A 23,513-nucleotide genomic window follows, 5' to 3' on the forward strand; every position below is an offset into this window, starting at 1 on the left:
GAAAACTGTACAAAAAGTCAAGACTATTCATTACAACCCGTAAACACTCACTGCAAATGTTTTGCTATAAGTTGTCAAAGGGGTGATAACCGAACATGCATCGAAAGCAATTGAAGTTTCTTTTGTATGACAATTAAAATGCCTTTCCAATGCTTTCAAGTCTTCTAACTTGTATAATGGTAATACTAAACAGAAGCCTAGTCAACTGCGGTCATGTTCGTTGTTTTATTACCGAGGATAAAGAATATGTGCCTATTGTTACACTGCAAGAGTTGCCAATGTTTTTGAAGACGAGTTATCTCTTGGGTACCGATTAATGCCAAGTGATTCCAGATTGATAAAAGTTCTAAGATAACAAATTTGCTCAAATTATCTGGGGCTAGATCATCTCCTCGTCATTGTTTCGCCTGCTGGCTTGCATCCGTGAACGCTAAAGTTAGATCATGCGCTACAATAATGCCAGCATCCACCTCGAAACAAAACCCTCTGAGGCAGAAATCTAGTGTGATCAGACATTTTTTTTTTGCTTGCAACTCAGGACTAGCTGAACGACAGCTCATAGAAAAGATATGATTCACTTCTGAGACTTCAAACATAGCCTGTACAGTTTTTAAAGGCTTTATGAAAAAAATGCTGAAAATTTTTGGCTAATATACAGAAGAGCACGTTGCCTCACTTCAATGTATTCAAATAAGCGATGAAGTTATGCAATGAAATCTCTATGGGGCAGGGCATGTCAAACTGTGATATTTAATAGGCTAAATACCATGTAAGCGGTTGCCTGTCTCGAAATGTCAGGCCTCCAGTTCAACCGGCAATCTGTGTGCATGTGTGTGTGTTCTTATAATGGGGTAGATTCTATGGCTTTCACTACACACAAGACAGGTGGCAGAGCTAATGGACGGCTATACACCATTTGGATCTTTTACCTCGTGAATTCATCGCATCTGCTGCAAGATAGATGCAGTTATTGGCCTTACACAGCTCACCATGTGTGCGTGTGTATGTGTGTGTGAGTTCCTCAAAAGCTCAAACTGAGCCAACCACTTAATTCCCACTCAGACACGTACAGCAACAAAGGGTCAAAGCTTCTCTGAAGCTCAGATTCCGCAGCCCCACACAGTTATGCAGTGCAGATTTGAATCAGTGGGAGGTCGACATGGAGAAAACACACGAACCCCCCCCCCCCCCCCCCCCCCCCCCCCCACACACACACACACACACGCACACAACGCACAACAATCAATTTACATGTAACAAATCAGGCACGAGCCTGCTATGAAAGCTTTATGTTAACCTCTGTCCATGGAAAGGAAGAATTGCACAAAATGAAAGTGCAGATGGTAATTTTCCACACAATTAATAAACATTTCCTTGCAGTTTTTATAGTCCAAAAATGGCAGAAAGAGGCCAGATCTTGCATTGAGATCTGCCTGGAAGACAGACTTCATTCAGAGTGGACTTCTGTTTTCATGCCACGTGCAAGCCTGGTGCAAGGCACGGTATAAATCTGAGCAGGGGTGGTCTAGATTACGTTTTGGTATTTTCGCAGATTTCTGCAAGCTGGCACAGTGTGCCACATTCTAAAAATGTCATTCATAGTGCGGAAAATACGGTATATATATATATATATATATATATATATATATATATATATATATATACATCCATCCATTTTCTTGACCGCTTACTCCTCACAAGGGTCGTGGGGGTGCCGGAGCCTATCCCAGCCAGCTTCGGGCAGTAAGTGGGGTACACCCTAAACTGGTTCCCAGCCAATCGCAGGGCACACAGAGACGAACATCCATCCACACTCACAAGCACACCTAGGGACAATTCGGTGCGCCCAATTAACCTGCCATGCATGTCTTTGGAATGTGGGAGGAGACCGGAGTACCCGGAGAAGACCCACACTGGCATGGGGAGAACATGCAAACGCCACCCAGGAAGGCCGGAGACTTGCGTCCTCAGTACTGGGAGGCGGACATGCTAAGCACTCACGCCACTTGTGCCGCCTTTTTTATTTTTAAATGAGTGTTTATTAAAGTTTTTATTCACATTAAAATTTTGTTTGATAGTCACTGAACTCCTATAAAATGGCTGCTCCTCAAGAAAAGGCACAATGTGCATCCTCTTGTTGAGACAAAAATCAAATGTTCAGATGATAAATCTAGTTAAAAAATCTCAACAACTTGCTTTGTAATAAATTGTATTAATTGTAAAGAGTCTCTGTGGGCACCCTTTATATTATATAAGTCAGCTAGGAAAGCTGCAGCTCACCCTTGACCCTAATGAGGACCACTGCTTTCGAAAATGAATGAATATAATTTATATAATTTCAAAACCTTTAGTTTTAGTGTTAAATGTTAGATGTCACAATTGCATTATTATATCTAATTTGCTTTTTCAAGTCCAATGAAATACTTTTGGGCTAATTTGCAATACAAATATTCAAGCTTTGAGTAACTTCCGTGACAAAAACACAACTGTTTTCCTGTCCAAGTGCAAATATTCTTAAATCGTTAGGCAGATCATTAACAAAAGTTTTAATTGAACCCACACATCGAGGAGGAGGTGGTAAAGAGCATGAGAAGCTTGTTGCAATGCCAAAAATTAGTGTTCTTTAATAAAGCATGTTCCCTCAAGATTTGTTGTCTCATGGTCAGACCATATGAGTCATTCTGTCTTCTAATTACAGTGTACAAATTCCCACTAAGTTTCCATGATAGCATTGTAAATACTGGGCAGAGAGTATTAAGGACTTCATGTTTCCAACGCAGAACATTATCGACGAGAAAGGAACATGGGCGGCCATTGTTTTGGTGCCAAAAAAGAATAAAGTACAGATGGTAATTTTCTTTATAATTAATACACGTTCCCTGCAGTCATCCTGTCAAAAAGGCACGACACATGCTTTTGTGTGGGCTCGCTCACACGCACACAAAGCAAATGCGCACAGGCAGTGGGAGGTGCTGTAACAGTTTGCCAACAGGGGATGTTCACACCCGGGTGTATCTGTAAGGGTGCCATCTCACGCCTTATCTCATTTGAGGACTCTGGATGGCTGTGTTCGCCATTAGCCATTCGCACAGAGCGGCTTCTCAGCGTGCGAGCCGTCTCGCTGCCGCCGCCATCTCCACTTCCCGCTTCTGTGGAAAGCAGCACACCGTGACACAGCGTGCGACCGGGTAACATGTCATATGGCCGCACCCGCGCGGCTCCGTTGTCGCGGGGAGCAGGTGCTGATTACCAAGTATGCTCGCCCACCGCGCCCTGTCGTGTCACACTCAGGTGTGTGATGGTCATGACGGGAACACGTGCCGCAGCGTGTGCTCCGCCCCAAATGCGGTGAGAGAATCAGACGGCTAATTGCTAATACGGCTCAGAATTTTGTTTAGCTTCGGAAGAGTCACCAAATCCCAATTTTGACATTTTCTAGGCAGGAAAAGAGGAACGATTTGATAGTTGTTAGCCTGGGAGGGTCAATCATGCTAATGCTAATCCTAAAGTGGATCTAATGAGAATTTAGTCGGACTTTGTACAAAATATGCTTTAAAATATATTCGGTATTATATAACTGTATTTTGTTTTGCGCTCATTGTTCTTCTGTGGCTGTTACAAATGAGAATGTCTTCTTAATTGTCTATGTTTAGATGCCGTCCTTGGTTTTGTCTCCACCATATAAATGGAATTACGTCATAAACTGAGGACCCCGTTTATAACTTTGGAGTGGTATACCCTGTACAAAAGGACTTATGTGGACCTAACTAGGGGACATAATATGGAAAGATTTACTTTTGGATTGATCATTTTGCATACAAATAGTTGAGACAAATAGCCACATGACAAGCAACTCTGTAGCTTGGTGATAGAGTGAAAGTACAATTGATGCTTTTATCGTCTTTATGGCGTCTCGGGTGCACTTAATTTGCACACACTTTTTCCTAGGGCTGGGGCATAAGCAAAAGTAGCCACTAGCCACCTCTTAGCATTGCCCCTGGTCATCAAGAAGAGACAGGAAAATACCCTCAGAACGGACTGATTTCAACAGTGCTCTGAAGTTATGAAACACAGACTAATTCTTGAACTTTGGGGTGTTTTGACCAAAGCACATCACTGACATGTTATTAACACCCCTGGGGAGCTGTTTTAATTTAGGCAAAAGTTGCATACATGTATGTTTTAAGAGTGGGTTGCAGCATTGATTTAATGCTGCAGTATAAAAGCGCTTTTGGCACTACGGGGCAAGGTACAGGCAGCTTGTTGCAAGTGGCCCCAGTTGGGCTTTTGCTCAGCTCCACTGCACATTCAGCAGCCGGTAGCCGGGGTTATTGTTGCAGTTTAGTCAGCCGTGGCTGGAAGAGCTTCACTCTGCAGAGAGGCCAGATGAAGCTATCCATGGCAAGCCTGTCACAAAGCAGAACAGAGGTGGGCGGCCATTGTCCTTTAGGAGGGCAGCAACAGTAGCTTTGAAGAGTCTCAGTCTTGACGGAGTGAGAGTGTATGATGGAGATGAGTTAGAGTTAGTCACATTCTAGCTAAAAGAATTAAAATTTTTTCTTCCTCTGCTTTTCCGTTTAAACCTAAGTGAGCTTTTTTCAGATGACACCTTGTTGTATCCATGAGGTAAAACGTTACCTCCCCCCCCCACTAACATTTTTGGGGGACCAATTTTCATCTTCTTATTGTATCCACAATGTGGGTAAAAAGTTGAGTGCCAGATATAGTATGCTGATTTATACAACAGAGATGCGGGTGCATATATTTGGAATATAAGTGGAAATAGCTGTCTGTCTGCCTATCTACTGTATCTATGTCAAAGTAGGCTTTTAAGACAGGGTTAGGGTACAAGGTTAAGGTTTCAAGAGCAGAATAGGGTTTCAAAAAGGGTTAGAGTTTCAAATGACTGTTTCAAGACAAGGATAGTGTCAGGTCTCCTGACTCTGCCCCTTGAGCGTGTTAGTGTGGGTGTGTCCCTCAGCAGGATTGGAGCGGCGAGTGGAGCTGGGACCAGGTGCAAGCGATCATCTCCATCAAGTGCTGTGTATTTAAGCTGGTCCCCAACTCCACCTCGTCGCCAGATCAACACACTCCGTCAGAGTTCTTGGTTCTAGCTATCTAGTCATTTGTGCGTGCCTATTGCATTTGACTTACCTGATCTTTGCTCTCCCCAGTTGTGTACCCTGCCGCTTGCCTGCCTAGACTCCCTCCGCTTCTGGCCTTGCTCGTCAATCAACAACTCGTTCCTTGGACTGCTACCTTCTACAGCGCTTTCTGTTTAATAAACCCTCATCACTCCATCCACCTGTTGTCTCTCTCTGCATTTGGGCCCTCCACCAACCAGACCCTGACAGCTTGATCTGGCCACATGGACCCAGCAGAGACCGATCCTGTCCACCGGAGGCTAGCTGGGCAAGGAGCCCTCCTGGACCAGCACGACCAGGCAATTACCTTATTAATGAGCCAGGTACGGGAGTTCTCACAAGCCTTTTCTGCCCTACAGAAACAACTGGCCTCCTTGCAGATCCGAGAACAGAACCAGCCCACGCCGCCACCACCCACACTCCCGACGCAAACGCTAAAGGAACCTTTTGTACCTGCACCGGCCCCGTATGATGGCGACCTGGGCGCCTGCCGTGATTTTCTGGTGCAATGCTCGTTAGTTTTTGGCCAGCAACCCCTGTCTTATTCCACAGAGCAAGCAAAAATATCTTACCTCATTGGCTGCCTTCGGGGTCCCGCGCTATCGTGGGCCACCGCAGAGTGGGAGCGACAGTCCCCAGTTTGCGCGTCATATTCCTCCTTTACACAGGAGATGAGGAAGGTGTTCGATCACCCAGTCCGGGGAAGGGAGGCTGCTCGGCGGCTTATGTCAGTGCGGCAAGGATCTCGCAGCGTGGCCGAATTTTCAGTTACCTTTAGAACGCTTGCAGCCGAAAGCCACTTCAATGACGAGGCGCTCCAAGAGGTCTTCAGGGGTGCGCTAAACGAAACACTAAAAGACGAACTGGCCTCTAGAGATGAGCCCACGAGCCTCGATCAACTTATTAGCCTTGCCATCAGACTGGATTGCCGGCTTCGTGAACGCCAGAGGGAACGTTCGCGATATCGGTCCTCGCCTGCTGAACTTCCCCTCCCACGTCAACGCACGTCCTCCGCTTCCTCGTTTGACACACCGGTTCCAGCCCCCATATCGCCCCCGGCGGTTGACGGCGAGCCGATGCAGTTGGGGCGTGCTCGACTCACTGAAGAGGAGCGAATGCGTAGACGCGCTGCCAATTTATGCCTCTACTGTGGAGGAGACGGGCACTTTGTCGCAAAATGCAGCGCGCTACCCGCGAGACGATATGGTCCATCCACCAACAAGGAACGGAGGGTGAGTCTGACGTCTTCTGACTCCCCGTCCCCAGGTCGTTTCCAGCTCTCTGCTGCCCTCTGTTGGAAAAATCTCTCAATGCCTCTCTCTGCTCTTATTGATTCCGGTGCAGATGACAAACTAATAGACCGCAGTCTAGTGCAGCAGATGGGCATCGACCTCCTGCCACTATCGGCCCCCATCAAAGCCCGGGCCCTCAACGGACAGCTACTCTTTAACATAAACCAAGAGACAGTTCCAGTCTCCCTCACACTGTCAGGTAACCACCTCGAGGTCACCAGTTTTTATGTATTTGATCATTTACAAGTTCCCTTAGTGCTTGGTATGCCTTGGCTAAAGCTCCACAACCCCGACATTGATTGGCCAAGAGGCAAGATCACTTCCTGGAGTGACTTCTGCCACCAGAACTGTTTGGGGTCAGCTGCTGGAACCTCCAGTAGCCCAAATCAACAAGTGCAATCAGACCTAACTCGCGTCCCTACTTGTTATCATGACCTAGCGCCTGTGTTCAGTAAACATCGTGCCACTTCTTTGCCCCCACACAGACCATATGATTGCACCATTAACCTCAAGCCCGGTGCACCACTCCCCAGTGGTCGACTGTTCAATATCTCTCGGCAGGAACGACAAGTTATGGAGGACTACATATCCGAATCATTGGCTGCAGGAATCATCCGACCATCTTCTTCGCCTGTTGGAGCAGGCTTCTTTTTTGTAGACAAGAAGGACAAGACACTGCGTCCCTGTGTGGACTACAGAGGACTTAACAGTATTACAATAAAGAACCGATATCCGTTACCCCTTATTGACTCTGCTTTTACTCCACTCCATGGTGCTACTTTCTTCACTAAGCTGGACCTTCGCCAAGCCTACCACCTGGTCCGCATCAAGGAGGGGGACGAGTGGAAGACCGCCTTCAACACCCATCGCGGCCACTATGTGTATCTAGTCATGCCGTTTGGTCTCACAAATGCCCCTGCAGTCTTCCAGGCATTTGTTAATGATGTCCTGAGGGACATGATAGGTGTGTTTGTGTTCGTGTATCTAGATGACATTCTTGTATTTTCCAGTTCCCGGGCTGAACATGAGCAACATGTGCGACGAGTTCTTCAGAGGCTTCTTGAGAACAAACTATATGTCAAACCTGAGAAGTGTGAGTTTCACGTCCCCAAGACAACCTTTCTGGGGTACGTCATAGCCAAGGGGGAGCTTCAAATGGACCCAGCCAAGGTGACCGCAGTAGCCAATTGGCCCACACCCTGCTCCCGTAAGCAGCTGCAGCGTTTTCTTGGCTTTGCAAACTTTTATCGTAGATTCATAAGGAACTACAGCCGTGTGGCCGCCCCTCTCACGGCCCTCACATCCTCCCTAAAGTCCTTCCGGTGGTCCAGCGATGCTGACATGGCCTTCAAAGAACTGAAGAAGCGTTTTGTTTCGGCTCCCATCCTGGTCCACCCCGATCCCACCCGGCAATTCATTGTTGAGGTGGACGCCTCAGACGTGGGTGTGGGCGCTGTGTTATCGCAGCGAGCGGAATTGGACAGTAAGCTGCATCCCTGCGCATTCTTTTCTCGGAGGCTATCCCCGGCCGAACGCAATTACAGCATTGGAGACAAGGAACTCTTGGCGGTCAAGCTTGCCCTTGGGGAATGGCGACACCTTCTGGAGGGGGCGGACCAGCCATTCATTGTTTGGACGGGCCATCGAAACCTTGAATACATCCGATCAGCTAAACGCCTGAACTCAAGGCAGGCAAGGTGGGCATTATTCTTCGACCGATTTACATTTACATTGTCCTATCGCCCAGGTTCCCAAAATGTCAAGCCTGATGCACTGTCCCGCCAATTCACACCGGATAGCGGGGAGTCTGAGTCAGAACCCATCTTGTCTCCTACTTGCTTTGTGGCGTCACTCACCTGGGAGATTGAGTCGGTGGTGAAGAAGGCCCAACAGGGACAACCTGACCAAGATGGGGGGCCCAGTGACCGCATGTTTGTTCCTGCCTCTGTCCGTGCCCAGGTCCTTGAGTGAGGACATTCATCACGCCTAACCTGTCACCCTGGAATCCGCCGGACATTGGCATTCCTCCGACAGCGCTTCTGGTGGCCCTCAATGGATGAAGACACAAGAGCTTTTGTCTCGGCCTGTACGGTGTGTGCTCGGAGTAAGACTTCCTCGAAACCCACTTCCGGTTTACTCCATCCACTCCCCATCCCCAGCCGCCCTTGGTCGCACATCGCGGTAGACTTTGTCACCGGCCTCCCTCCCTCAGAAGGTAATACCGTTATCCTTACCATTGTGGACCGATTTTCCAAAGCTGCTCACTTCCTTGCCCTGCCAAAGCTTCCGTCAGCAAAAGAGACTGCTGTGCTTCTGATAAACAACGTATTTCGTTTGCATGGAATCCCCTCTGATATTGTGTCCGACAGGGGCCCCCAATTTACCTCTCAAGTCTGGAGAGCCTTCTGCACAGGTCTGGGCATCGGTGTGAGCTTATCCTCTGGGTACCATCCACAGACGAATGGGCAAGCAGAACGGGCCAACCAGCAATTGGGGTCTGCCCTTCGTTGTATGACCCAGGCGAACCCGGCTACTTGGAGCGCTCAGCTTGCATGGGTCGAGTATGCGCACAACACTCTGCCTAATTCCTCCCTGGGCATGTCTCCATTTCAGTGCTCCTTGGGCTATCAACCCCCATTGTTTCCCTCTCAGGAGGCGGATTGCGCCGTCCCGTCCATCACGAGCCATCTGCGCAGGTGCGCAAAGTCCTGGAGGTTGGCTCGTGCTGCGCTGCTCCGTGCTACAGCAAGGTCGCAGGTCCAAGCCAATCGCCGTCGCACTCCTGCGCCGGTCTACAGTGTTGGCCAGAAGGTTTGGCTCAGCTCTCGTACCCTTCCACTCAAGGTGGAGTCTAAGAAACTGGCGCCCCGCTTCATTGGCCCCTTTGAGATCGTTGCCCTGGTGAACCCTTGTTCGGTCCGTCTCAACCTACCTGCCTCTCTTCGGGTTCACCCTACCTTCCATGTGTCCCAGGTCAAGCCTGTATCTTCTTGTCCCCTGTCCCGCCCTATGCCGCCCCCTCCTCCACCCCTGGTGATCGACGGGCATCCCGCTTACTCTGTTCGGAGGCTTCTGGACGTGCGACGTCGGGGACGTGGCCTCCAGTACCTCGTGGACTGGGAGGGCTATGGGCCGGAGGAGCGGAGCTGGGTCCCCGCCCGGCAGGTGTTGTGCAAGTCGCTCATCCGCGACTTTCATCGTCGGCATCCTGGTCGCCTGGGTCGGGCGCCAGGGGGCGCCCGTCGGGGGGGGAATGCTGTCAGGTCTCCTGACTCTGCCCCTTGAGCGTGTTAGTGTGGGTGTGTCCCTCAGCAGGATTGGAGCGGCGAGTGGAGCTGGGACCAGGTGCAAGCGATCATCTCCATCAAGTGCTGTGTATTTAAGCTGGTCCCCAACTCCACCTCGTCGCCAGATCAACACACTCCGTCAGAGTTCGTGGTTCTAGCTATCTAGTCATTTGTGCGTGCCTATTGCATTTGACTTACCTGATCTTTGCTCTCCCCAGTTGTGTACCCTGCCGCTTGCCTGCCTAGACTCCCTCCGCTTCTGGCCTTGCTCGTCAATCAACAACTCGTTCCTTGGACTGCTACCTTCTACAGCGCTTTCTGTTTAATAAACCCTCATCACTCCATCCACCTGTTGTCTCTCTCTGCATTTGGGCCCTCCACCAACCGGACCCTGACAGATAGGATTTCATACAAGAGTTTGTTTCAAATTAGGCTTTTAATCCAGGGTTAGGATTTCAATATACATTTTCTAATTAGTTTTAGGGTTTCAAATGAGGTCTTTGAACCCAGGATTTGGGTTTTCAGTAGGGAAGGACGAGTGCTGATACCAGGTTTCAGTATTGGGCCGATACCATGATTTGTTTCAAGGTAGCAGTACTCATGACGCACCTCATATAGCCGTTTCACAACCAGGAATTACAAATTAGAAAATAGAATAGGAAATTTCCACTAACTTAATGCAATTTTAAGGAAAAATGCTATGTATCATTTCATGGATCAAAAGTAGTAGTTGTATTGGTAGTGGTGACTTAAGAGTTGAGTACTCACACTCAGTGGCGTCGTGGTCCCTGCAGAAGTGGGTACGCTAAATTTTACTTCCTTTTTTTTGCTTCTAGAAAATGGAGTTTTAGAAACGGTGACATGTGAGGGAAAAGCTGTCATTTGTATTTACGCACAATAATTAATTTATTATGAATGATTTTATTTTTTTTTACTGCTATATAGTGGGACTGTGTATTGGTCAAAGTTAAAACCAGTTCCCAAGTTAAAACCAGACAGTGACGGCACATCAGTTTTGATTTGTTTTGTTCATCGAAAATGCTTTGCGCTTCACTGAAAAAAGGTTGAGAACCACTGCTCTACTTGATCCTAATCTAGCTAGTTTTAGTTATCTTTCATAACGTTACCCTAGACAAAACGCACAGTTTAACTACAATATATTGGCGACAAAATCCTCCTCTGTACAGTCCTATTGCCAGTAGTTTAAAACAATAATTTATTTGGAAATGTTTCAGCCCTTTCTCAGGAGGAAGAGCCGGTCATCCAGTAACCAGAAGGTTGGCTGTTCAAGCCCCACTCTCCCCAAGTCATGTGTCATTGTGTTCTTGGGCAAGACACTTCACGCACAGTGCCACTCACACAGGTGTATGAAAGGTACGAATGTTTGTGGCGGTCAAAGGGGCCGTAGGCGCACACTGGCAGCCATGCTTCCGTCAGCGGGCAGCTGTGGCTACTTAAGTAGCTTACTGCCACCAGAGTGTGAATGTGTGAGTGCATGAATAACATATCCATTGTAAAGCGTCTTTGAGTATCTAGAAAAGCGCTATACAAATCTGACGCATTATAAACAACTTTAAAACTTACCTGTGAATGATGTTTTCATTGTATGTACAATATATCCTACATGCCGTCACTCACTGGAAAGATGTTTATTTATCTCTGCCTCGCTCACGTTTACGATCACCGCGCAGGAGACAGACCGACTTGTCAATCAGCTGGAGTGGCATTGGCACGTTAGCAATAAAGTCCTCGGCAAGCTACTCATTTTCTGATTGCCGCATCAGTCCTCATGCCTTTAATGAACCAATAAGACAGCGAGTGCAGGCCAGCCAGTTAGAGGCAATGGAGGGTGGGCCATGGCTAAATGGTGTGCATCAAGGAGGATTCAGAAGTGGGTAGATGTAAAACTGACTCAAAAAAAAAAAAAAAGTGGGTATAAGCCGTATAGCCGCGTATGCCCGCACCACCGCACCACTGCTCGCGCTGGCACCAGTCTGAAAAAGTGGTATAAAATATCCCTAGTTTTAAGTCATGGTTGGTGTTTTAAAGTGAGTTTTCAAGTCAGATCTGGGGCTTCAAGTTAGGGTTTCAGCATAAGGTGTCATGTGTTGGTCTCAAGGCTATGTTCTTGTGTCAAAATGATGGTTTCAAACAAGGGCGAGGTTAGATTCCTGGATCTCATCCTCAAGCACCACGCCCCAAAATACAGAATCCACTACACACATTGTTCATATGTTTTATGGTGTTTTGATGTCAGGTGGCATAACTGTAGATATGGAGGTTCATGGTCGTTATTCACAAGAGGAGGATTTATGTGGCACGACTCCCGGTAGCGGGCTGAGAGCGAGGGGATCCATTTTCATTTTAATCAGTCAGCTTGTTGGTTCAGTTGGCTCGGCGCGCTCCACAAACAAAACCAAATGGCACTTTCACTTTGCGGCTGGAGGCAGAAAATGAGACAAGGAACATATAGAGATGCAGTTTGGGAAATCACGGTTTCAATAAAGTGTCCAAACAATGAAAGTGATGAAATGAAAAAGGGTCGGAGAGGGAAGCTCCCTCAAAATGGGTCATTTCTTGCAACTCGTGCGACAGACACAACAGGAACAGAAGGGCGAGCAGAAGGAGCTGCACTTTGTTACACTGAATGAAGATCTCACGTCAGACTACTTTCTCCACGTCTTTTTCAATTAGTCGCCGCGGTTGATAACGGAGCCGCAACAGATGCGTGAATGACATGTTTCAAGTCATAATGAAGACAAACTGACTCTTCTAAAAATCAATGCTGCCTGAAAATGTCTAGAACTGATAAAGCTTCATCATAGCTCCGGTGAGAGTGACCAAGGCAACTCAGCTTGGAGTACCTGTGTCAACACGCAACATATTAAAACAGTTTGGCCCAAGGCGCCGTCACACCTTAATTTTAATTGGGAAAACATCAAGCCATCTCACGTGAAAGCGGTCTGACATTTTGGCCAGATTACTGTCTCACTTGAAGGCTTTCCCATTAGCTAACGCATGTCTCTCCATCGCTTCTCTGTCACTTAGAGATGCCTCTGCATGTCAGGAATGCCCTTTTGCCAGTAAACTGCATTGCGTACTCAAATAGGAATTTGAAGCAATGCATTATATGAATGTTAAATTAGCACAATAACTTGTAATTCTTTAATCTAGTTCTATACAATAGTTAAGGTCTTCTTATCTGTCCTGTAGCCTCATCTAGATCATCATCTAAACTGACCTGATTGATTTTTTTTTTTTTTATCCTGTACCATAATTTGGTTTCTTCAATTACGCTTCCGGCATTTTTCAAACCTATCCAGTATCCTATTGCCATTTAATCCATACCCTTCCTCAAACCTTGTTTTGTCCATATAATGTAACCTTGTTCAATTCTTCTAGACCTCCGTACGCCCTTGTTCACTTCTTCAAGTACTTTTGTCTTTACCATAATGTGCTTTACCCATCTTCCAACACGTACTGTACTGTGCACAGACCTTACAGGAGGGGCATTACATTTTTTTGGGAGGGGCACACTTCTTCAAACTGCCCAAAGCCGGTGAGATAGGCTCCAGCACCCCCTGCGACCCTTGTGAGGAATAAGCGGTCAAGAAAATGGATGGATGGATGGATGGACAATGGAATACTGGATAAAGTGTCGCCATGTACAAAGACTGTCAACCTGCACTCGTATACACCGCAAGGACAACAGATGTACGTATACGCTTGATGAGCCGGCATGGATCCGGTGTTCAACCCCTCGCTCTGACAGCGAGGACTTCTTCCAATTAAATCACCCACAACTTGACCAGAGGAAACCTAATAACGACCTTAATAACCTGGTTTATTGTTAAAGACTTAAGCAATACTGTGTTGTGGAGAATGAGGGCTTTCAGTACATGCTAAAAACATTAGCGCCCCCGATATAATGTGCAACTAGATTCCTGTCATGACAATGACGCCGTCGTGAGTTGTTTTAAAAACCAGGGTATTGAAAGAGTCACACACAGGCAAAAACATAAGCATGCGTTGCATGGAACACAGCAATAAAGTGCCAGCCCTCATTACTGGTAATGGAATATGACAGGCGACATGATCGTGATGATCAAGCTCAAGTAATTTTTCACAAGAACAACCTTGATAAGCATTAAGTCTATATCAACTTATTCACTACATTGTGTAGTACACAGGAACTGACACTGTCACAAAAGTAAACGCAATAGAAAGTAACTAAGATGTAATTGTTTTAAGTTAATTAGTTTACATTTAGTAAGGTGGCACATTGAAAAAAATATTCATTACTAGTTACAACTGAAGCCTGATTTATGCCTCTACATTTGCTCTCGCGTTAATGACCGGTGTAGATCACATGATCTACACGAGCTATGAATTTTAAGTGCCGCGTAGCTCGTGGCCGGGTGCGGCGAACATGTCGCCAATCCTTGCACGCCATAGATGGCGGGGCGTAGCTCGATCATGACTATTCCGTTCGATGGCGTACTCTGCTTTTTTTTTCTCTCTCTCACTCTCTCTCCCCGCCCCCCGCCCAGATAGTTTCCGCGAAGGCAACTGTGTTTGAAGGCGCAAATCCACTTCCTGCCCGGAGACCACAGCTGTACATGTGGGACAAGAAGTGGAAAAAACAAAACAAAACTGTTCGCTAAGCACGTGGCTGTTGTGTTTTGGCGAGTGTACAGCCGACGCCGGTGCAAATTGGCATTAAATAATTGCTACGGTGATGAGGCAACTCTTCCCCCAGCTTTGTTTCGTGTTCCTGATTGAATTGAACTTCCTGAATTCGTCATAAAATGCAGAGGAATCTCCACTCTGTGGCCTCCCAGCCGTAGCGACAGCCCGACTTGGAGTGAAACTACAGCAGACACAGATGTATATTGTGATGTGAGTTGCGCAAAAGTTTGAAGGCAAACGCACGAGCGGAGCTCCGCCGTAACATCTCTGCGTGAGTCTGAAGCACAAGTATGCTTAGGCCTTTAGGAGTGTTATTAGGCAGAAGCATGTTAAAACAGCATTTTAAAAGAATGATAGTTACCAATTTGGTCTGTAACATTACAGATGCAAAAGCGTTGATCACTGTTTTCCAAAATAAAAGCAGATGTTTGCAAATGTGCAAACTATGAGATTTATATTATTTTAAAATAAACAAAATATGACAAATAGAGTATCAAAACAACTGTAAATAATGTTGACAATTGACTAATTGTTGAGTAATCAAATAATCGTTGCACCACTACACCGAATCAAACCAAATCGAATTGTAATACTACTGAATTGAACCGAACCGAATCGTTCCATTTTAAAATCGAACCGTCCTTGTATCGGATCGCACCCCACGTATGGAGATGCGTATCGAATCGTCTTGATTGGAGCGATTTACACCCCTTGTACCCTTGTTTTGTTCTTAAAAACTGTCCTGAATCCTCATTTATTTTGTTCCATTCAACTTCCAACATGTTGTACTCTTCAGGTAACCTTGTTTTGTCCTTGCAAAGTATAACCTTCTTCAGTTCTTCTCATGCCTCAAGTCAAGCGCATCCTGTACCTTTGTTCAATTCATAAACCAATCCTGTACCCTTCTTCCAACCCATTTGGATACCTCATTCAGGTTTTGAAGCATGTCCTGTAACTTTGATCTGGTCCTTTGTCTTCATGTCCTGTACACTTAATTCTTCCAAACTGCCCTGTAACTGTGTCAGATACACCCTCTACCCCCAAAAGGTTTGTCCAACTATCCTGTTTCAGTTTGTCAAGCAGATCTTATTGAAGCTTTTTTAGGTGCTGTGAGTTTGCTTGTGTAACGCACATTGAGTTCCTCATGTATGAAATGTGCTATAGAAATAAAACCTTGCCTTGCCTGTAATTGTTTTTAACCCTCCCTTCAGTTCTGGCCTGTACGCTGACAAAGTTTTCACAACCATCCAGCATCCTATCAAGTCAGTCCTTGTTTAGTTTGTCTTCAAAGTGGGTTCATCAGTTTGCTGCTCTGCAGAGATTTGAGACTCGTGTAGTATTTGTGCTTTCCCTGAGGCTAACCAACAAGCAAGAGTCATTTCTACATCAACGGTCATGCTCAATTGGTCGGAAAAGTTGCTGACTTTTATGGTGTACAGCAAGGTTTATCAGGCCATTCTCAAGTAATTTGGCGCAACCGCAACATACTCTGAAAAGTTGTCATGTTTAAAAGTCTGAAGCTATCTAACACACAGTGAGGAGAGGTGCAAGGACACGTAGGCTCCATAAACACATGACAATAATAACACAGATGCACAGCAGTGCAACGTGAAGAAATCTATAAAGGATTCAAATAAAAGACACAGTGGCTGGAAGGACCTTGAGCCTATCAGTCGAGCTCGTTTGTCTCTTATCTAGCCAGCTGAATTAAAGGGACAAACATAGTTTGGACACATGGTTCAACCCCCAACATCAAAACTCATACAATTCAACATTTATTTGAACGCAATAAATCCAACCTCCACGCCATACTCATTGTGTCAACCATTTGTTGCCTGAAACAACCTGACTTGACACCTTGAACGGAGGCAGGCTGATGGATGAGGCTGACGGAGGTTGAGGACCAGCCGGACAGCTGACTGACACTTCTTGACCCCTCTGAGACTTCCTCTAGTTTTATACTTCAAGTTTGCTCCAATGAAGTTTAGATACTGCTATCCATAACACATCTCAAAGCACGCAGTGTAGAACCTAAGACCATACTCTAGATTTACCTCATTGTGACATATTGATGTATAATCACTCTCTATTGATACTAGCACGACTAGAATTCTTAAACAGACTATCTCTCCGAGAGCAGTCATTTTGACGGCTTGTGCTCTGGCACTCACGTAATCGCCTAATATGGTTATTATTCGCTGTTTTGAGTAGCTAATAAAGCCCCTCTCCTGCTTCTCTGTGGAAAACGGGTGTATTAATTTCGATTATCAGGCTTGTACTGCCAAAAAAGTCAGAACTCCATCACATTTAGAGCGCATTTTTTACTATAAGCTTTTACTCTACCTTGAGCTGCATCGCCAATTCCAGTGGAGCAGTATTGTATATATACAGAGTGGAAAAGTCAAAAGACCATTGTTGAAGAACATTGTTGATCTATGTAAACAGAGTAACGACAAATCCAATTTTGAGAACAGTCAAAATGACGGCTCTTGGAGATCTAGTGTGTTATTTCATGTGGGTGGTGTCGTCTGAGTTCGTGCTCTTGTGAGAGATGACCCCGTGCCAAATTTCTGTTCTCAACCATAATGTTTGCATTTCCTTTTTGATACTCCAAACAAAAGTTTAATTTATTGGAATTTCATTTGGATAAAAACATCACCTAAAAACATTACAAGAACCGCAGCAAAGGAATTGCATTGTGGATACCTTTTTTTCTGATGATCACTTGTCGAGGTATTCTTTACAGTCCTCAAACTATGATCTTATTTATCATCTATTAGGATAGCCTCCAGCACAACCACCACCCAAATGAGAAGAAGTGCTTTAGAAAATAGATCGATGAATGGACCTCCAATGAAAAAAATCCCTGAAATAGTTCAAATGAAAAGCTCCAAATGAATGTCAGACAGAACATTTCCTTGGCATTGTGCGCTGAACCGTGCAGAAGCGCCCCCAACCAGCCCCCTTCCCGCCAGACATTAGCCCATAATGTAGTGTTCATCTCCGTTCACCAGGGTGGGATAGTGAACATGCTGGAGTGAACATCACATTGCTTTTAGGGAGTTAAAAACCCTCCGATGGTCAGATAAAAGGTCTAGCCTCTTTTAAACGTCGAAGGGGAGGGGAGTGTAAAGGGAAAGTAAACCAGAAATACTCTAAAGCAAAAACTATTTGGAATGGTTTCATTTTGAAGCGCAGAGTGTGTCGTGCTAATGAGTTTAGCGCGGGTGTGAAAACGCGCATGCTCTTCCGTGGCGCAGAAAAGGACAGGAGCAGGACCTGGCGTCTGTTGAACGTGCCTGCGGATCCAAGCTGCGCCTCATGTCATTAGCCCGCCAATTAGGAACTCGTCTGGTAACAGGCAGCAAGCAAGCGCGTTACCTCAGCCGACTCGTCCTCTTCCCTTTAAGAGTGGCAGACTGCCACTATTACTACTACCAGCAAGTTGGAAGTTGAGGCAAAAGAGGGATTTGTGAGAGCACACGTTCCCCTCCAGCCAGTAACCTCTTTTTGCTCTGACAGCAAGCCAAGACGAGACACCGCACACAACACATGGATGTGCCTGACCTCGGCTTTTTAGCGCGCACACTAAAAACTGTGGAACCTCCAACGTCGAACAACTATTTAATCAACTTTACAATCAGTGTTTACCCCACAGGAAATTATGGAAACAAAGGCCAGCCTTTATAAAATATTAGCTGTTGTATCATTGACTATACAGCCACTGTACAATAAAACTTCTTTAGTTCTCTTTGTTTCTAGGCATTAGGGAATATATGTATGTGTATTCTCAGATGTTTTATTTGCATGTGTTATATAAGAAAATGTGTATACTTTACATCGGTGCAGAGACTAAGTATTAAATGCTAAGCAAATGTTTCAACTCAATCTCCAAGGCAACAGTGCTTCTTCCGTCTGCTGCCGATGACAACACAGAGGACAGAAATAGAGCTCAAAAAGTGCCTCGCTGATCTTTCATCGCGCGTTGACGACTGTTAGGATAGCGCACGTTGCTATTGAACGGCGTGGGTGAAATGATGGATACCCGCGGCATTTGCTCAGGGGCCAATAAAGCTAAGACAAGTGCAGTCAAACTAAACACTGACAATTGCTGTAAATAACAAATGTGTAGGAGGGACCCAACAGTAAATGCATAACAAGCATAGATTTGACCCAAGAGGAACATACTTCTCAATTGCCTCCCAGGGGGTCTTATGAGGACCCTCAAGTGACCCCTGAACAGTAGTAAAAACAACAACAAAAAAACTTTTATGGGCGGAGAGTGGGAAGGTTGGGGAGGTGATGGCGTCAGTCGACCCTTTAATTGGATGCGAGTGACATTTGCAGAGCAGCGTGTCGTAGCGCGAGTGTCAGCGCCGAGGCTGCCGCGCCGACGCGCCACCGACTCAGGAGACGCCGCGTTCCTCCTCGGTACACAGTCACACTCAAGCACACACAAACACGCACGACAACACATCAACAAGTTTCATTTAATGGGCAACTTGTGGATCCAAATCAACACGTGCGCTCGTCTCCCGAATCGCAAAGACATTTTCGTCTGTGACGCTGCTGTCACAAAGGCTAATGACTCAATTAAAAAGAGTGATATATGATCACAGAAAAGCACCGACTTAAACAAAACAAACAAAAGCTGCTTTTTGAAGATGAAAAGTTACATTTTAGCAGAAACTCCACAGTCGAACATGAAGGACTTGATTGGAAACACGTATAACACTTATACCCATAATAACCTTTATTAACTGTGCTTGTTTTAAAGGGCATATTTTATGGAAAATTTACTTTTTAATTGCTTGTATATAGGTGGGTCATTGGAATGCTTCTCCTCTAATCAAGTTGAAAATGAAAATAACTACAGTCAAATCTCGGTTTTCGAACACTTCTGTTCTCGACCAAATCGGTTACAGCTACAAAGCTGTCTATTCCTTAAGTCTGATATGTTCAACTTTAACTGCGTAACTGAGACAAATCCTAATTTGCATAATTTGTAGTCTGTTCATTGGAAAGCGAGTTCACGTGACACTGCTTACCCTCGCGTTTGTGCGTGTGGCCGCTTGAACAGAATCAGTCTTGCCAGCAGCGATAGCAGCAGGAAGTCTGGCGCTAGCGTGTGCGTCAATGACTGGTGGGTCCTGTTGTCCTTATTTCTTGTCTGTAACCTTCTTGCCAGAATCAGCTATAGCTTGTTCCTTCTAAAATGTTTGTTACGAATGTTTGGGTGGTGTTTCCTCAACCGCACGTTACCACATAGCACTCGTAAATTGATGTTGCGCTGCTAAGCCCGAAACCGGAAGTGTCACCATTTAGTTTCACAATAAGAGCGCATACCGGAAGTGATGTTCTAAATGACGCTTGCTTAACTGCGCTAATGAAATTTGTGTAAATTGTTTCGGGTTTCGAACAATTCGCTTTTGGAACAGCCTTCTGGAACGGATTATGTTCGAAAACTGAGGTATGACTGTATTTTGTTCTCTGCCTAAACTCTAAAAAGAGAAATGTTGAGCCAACTTAAGGTTATAAATTAAAAAATAAAAAACAAAAAAAATGCTTCAATTGGTAACACACAATTGATTTAAGTTCAAAGTAAATATATTGAGTTTAAGTGATTCATTTAACATTCATTTATATATTCACCTGAATTAAATTAATCCAAAGTGACTCCAATCCAAAGTATTAAGTTAATGAACTCATAATCACTTACACTTAATATATTAACTTTGGACTAACTTAATTCAAACGTGTGTTACCACTTGAAGTGATTTTTTTTTAAATTGGTCAACAATTCAATTTGTAATCTTAAATTGTTTCAACAATTCTTTTTAGAGTGTATTTCTGAAAATATGGCTGCGCAAGCCCAACTAACACCACTGTTATGTAACAGGCAAGCCAATTTACATAATACATGCCAATCATACCAAGCTTCTCCGCCCATGATTGGGTAGCTCGGCTCCCAGATCTGCCATTGTCATGTGACAGCCATAGTTCGACACCATTTATACACAGTCTGGACATGGAGGGGGCGAAGATCTCCTTCTTTAGAGGGAGTCTCAGAAACTCACGCATCCAACCATCCATCTTCCAAAACGCCTATCCTAACAAGAGTAGTCTCATTTCAATTAAAAAACAAAACAAATAAATAATCCAAAACAATGAAACATGAAACAATTAAAACAATAACACAAGTTCAAAACTGTTCCAGCTGGAGACGTTTGAGGTAGGACCAGCCAACTCCAGAAGTCTCCAGTAACACCACAAAAAGGTACTAGATTTGTTGCTAGTGACTTTTGTACTGTACATAGTTGTTAGAGGACAGAAATGTCATTAGATAAAGCAACAAAGTCGCTTGCATTTCTTAGCTCCGCCTCTAGTTGTCATGAAAGCCATTATGGGAATTTCCATGAAACTAGATGGATGGATGGATGGATGGATGGATGGATGGATGGATGGATGGATGGATGGATGGATGGATGGAAATCTCCAAAGACCAAGTGATTTCAACAGAGTGTTACAAGTGGGTATTAGGTGTTTTGCAATTCATCCTTTTTGTATTTTGATCCAAGAATCCATCCATCCATTTTCTGAACCGCTTGTTCCACACAAGGGTCGCGGGGGGGTGCTGGAACCTATCTCAGCTGGCTGTGGGCAGTAGGCGGGGGACACCCTGAACTGGTTGCCAGCCAATCGCAGGGCACACAGAGACGAACAACCGTCAACACTCACAAGCACACCTAGGGACAATTCGGAGCATCCAATTAACCTGCCATGCATGTCTTTGGAATGTGGGAGGAGACCGGAGTACCCGGAGACGACCCACGCGGGCACGGGAAGAACATGCAAACTCCACCCAGGAAGGCCGGAGCCTGGACTCGAACCCAAATTCTCAGTACTGGGAGGCGGATGTGCTAACCAGCCCTGATCCAAGAATGCCAGAGATAATTTATTTAGACAGCTGGGAACTGAAATGGAAAAAAAACATGTCTCCTATGAATATGGGATGTGAAGTTTACTGTTGTTTTTTTTTTTTTTTTTTTTTTTTTACCAATTACTTTGGTAATGCCTGACAGACACCAATAGAGAGGAATCAGGGAAATTATGCTGTCACCCACTGACTTGGTTTGTGTTTCTGAACAGAATAAAAGTAATAATAAAAAAAATAATAAAACAAAACTAATTTCCTCACTCTTCAGACTCATCATCTGTCGAACAATTCTGACATATGTAAACCGAGCATTTTTCATTGGCCCATTCTTTGCATATGTGACAACAAACCCCAAAATTACCGAGACAAGTTGTCCCAAACTACCGTGTTGGCTCATACTTGCTCTAGTTTAAAATTAGCTTTAAAACAGAGCAGTGACCGAGTCATGACAAGATGCATGAATCTCTCCTCTAACGAGTCCACATGAATTGTTGCGAGAATTTGTCTATGTATGACGTCAAAATATATGAAGTTGAAAATTTTGACTTTGGGTTGTGCAAAACAGATAACTGGCGCTCATCTCGGCTCACAATGTGCTATTCTCTTCTCAGACTCCTGACCATTTAGATGAAGAAAACTAGTATTGCACGTTTTCCTTGTGCCCTCTGGTGGAGAAGGAAAGTGACAAAGAAGGAAAGTGACAACTTACCTGTTATACAACTAGCCTCGGTCTCCCCTACACCTCTGTTAATTGTTTTTAATCACTTGCCATCCAAACATTATGAAATATATCATACCTATTGTGTGTAAATGTGCGTGTGTGCGTGCGTGCGTGTGTGTGCGTATGTGTGTACACGTGCGTGCACACCTAAGACCATATGATTAGATCAAGTCTGCACAGCAGCTGCAAGCGACACTTTGCTACACTTGGATCTAATAAAGCCCAGCACAGAGGATCAGTGTGTTTTCCTCTGGCATGCAGTGTAGCAGGGTGTGTATAATACCTTCTGTACCAGCGCCAAATGTTCGCGTGCTATGATCCCTCATCACCCCGACTAGCACTTGCGGGCAAAGCAAAAAGTAAGTGTGAGGACACAAAAGAGAACTGTCTAAGACGGCCATGTTTTGAAGCCAAGTGATTGTATTGGTATGTTAAGTTGTGGTCATGAGCATCTTTTTTTTTTGCATTGTTAAAGAAAGACCACACGAAACAATCAAATAATCAATAACCCAGTGACTATGGAGGTTAGTTTCTGAAAAGCTAAGATCTGAGGTACCTGATAGTAAGTGGTCACCAACCAACGGTCCGCAGCCGGGTACTAATCTGCAGATCACTTAGTTCAATCAGCAACTCACTTCACAACAAGCGTCTGTTTACTAGATATACCACATAGTCAAGATTATTCACAAAAGAGGCTTTAATCTGTTAATTAGGGATGGGTACCTTTCATGTTTGAACAAGTACTGTTCCAATTCTCTCTACTTGGAAATCGATACCAGTACTCAACGGTAACAATTTTCGGTATTTTTGTATTCGCTCTCTAGCTTTTTTTTTTTTTTTTTTTTTTTAGTTTATCTATCTATCTATCTATCTATCTATCTATCTATCTATCTATCTATCTATCTATTTGGGTGGTACTACATGTTCATCATTGTTTATTTAAAAGTAAAATCTTAAGTCAATTTAACAATTACTTTTCAACATAAAACTTTACAACTTAAGATTTACAAATTAAAACAAATCAAAACCAGAACAAATCAGAACCAAAGAGGAATAGCAAAAATAAAGGTACAGTGTTCCCTCGTTTTCCGCTGGGGTTAGGTTCCAAAAAATACTCGCAATAAATGAAATCCGCGAAGTAGTTAGCTTTATGTTTTACAACTCTTATAAATGTTTTAAGGCTCTAAAATCCCCGACCGCACAATTTATACACTTTTCTCATTGAGGCATTTACATGTTCTCACATTTCTCTCTTGTTCAAACATTGACAATGTTCAAACCTTCATAAATTTTATAAAATGGGTATATTACTGTAAAAAAATATGCAAAATTGCACTTAAAAAAAAATCCGCGATACAGCAAGACCGCGAAAAGTGAACCGCGTTATAGCGAGGGAAGACTGTACAACATTTTACAATTACTGAAGGATAATTAATACACATA

At 44.7% G+C, this 23,513-nt stretch overlaps 1 protein-coding gene and 2 long non-coding RNA genes across 3 annotated transcripts in view; all 3 read left to right on the top strand.

The window, feature by feature from the left end:
• Positions 1–4,964: 4,964 nt before the first annotated feature.
• On the top strand, positions 4,965–5,300 carry LOC144020614 (uncharacterized). The gene is made up of 2 exons (XR_013283935.1): positions 4,965–5,100; positions 5,175–5,300. It is a non-coding gene; the product is annotated as an uncharacterized LOC144020614 (long non-coding RNA).
• Positions 5,301–9,442: 4,142 nt separating this feature from the next.
• LOC144020656 (uncharacterized) lies at positions 9,443–10,067 on the top strand. Its single transcript, XR_013283940.1, has 2 exons — positions 9,443–9,867; positions 9,942–10,067. It is a non-coding gene; the product is annotated as an uncharacterized LOC144020656 (long non-coding RNA).
• Positions 10,068–19,518: 9,451 nt separating this feature from the next.
• The window catches only part of LOC144022231 (uncharacterized), a 48,570-nt gene continuing 44,575 nt past the window's right edge, over positions 19,519–23,513 (top strand). The window contains exon 1 of the transcript XR_013284291.1: positions 19,519–19,555. The gene's annotated coding sequence lies outside the window, so the exon portion shown is untranslated. The remainder of the gene's footprint in view (positions 19,556–23,513) is intronic.

The sequence above is a fragment of the Festucalex cinctus genome, chromosome 1 (genome assembly GCF_051991245.1).
Source record: "Festucalex cinctus isolate MCC-2025b chromosome 1, RoL_Fcin_1.0, whole genome shotgun sequence".
Classification (NCBI taxonomy): domain Eukaryota; kingdom Metazoa; phylum Chordata; class Actinopteri; order Syngnathiformes; family Syngnathidae; genus Festucalex; species Festucalex cinctus.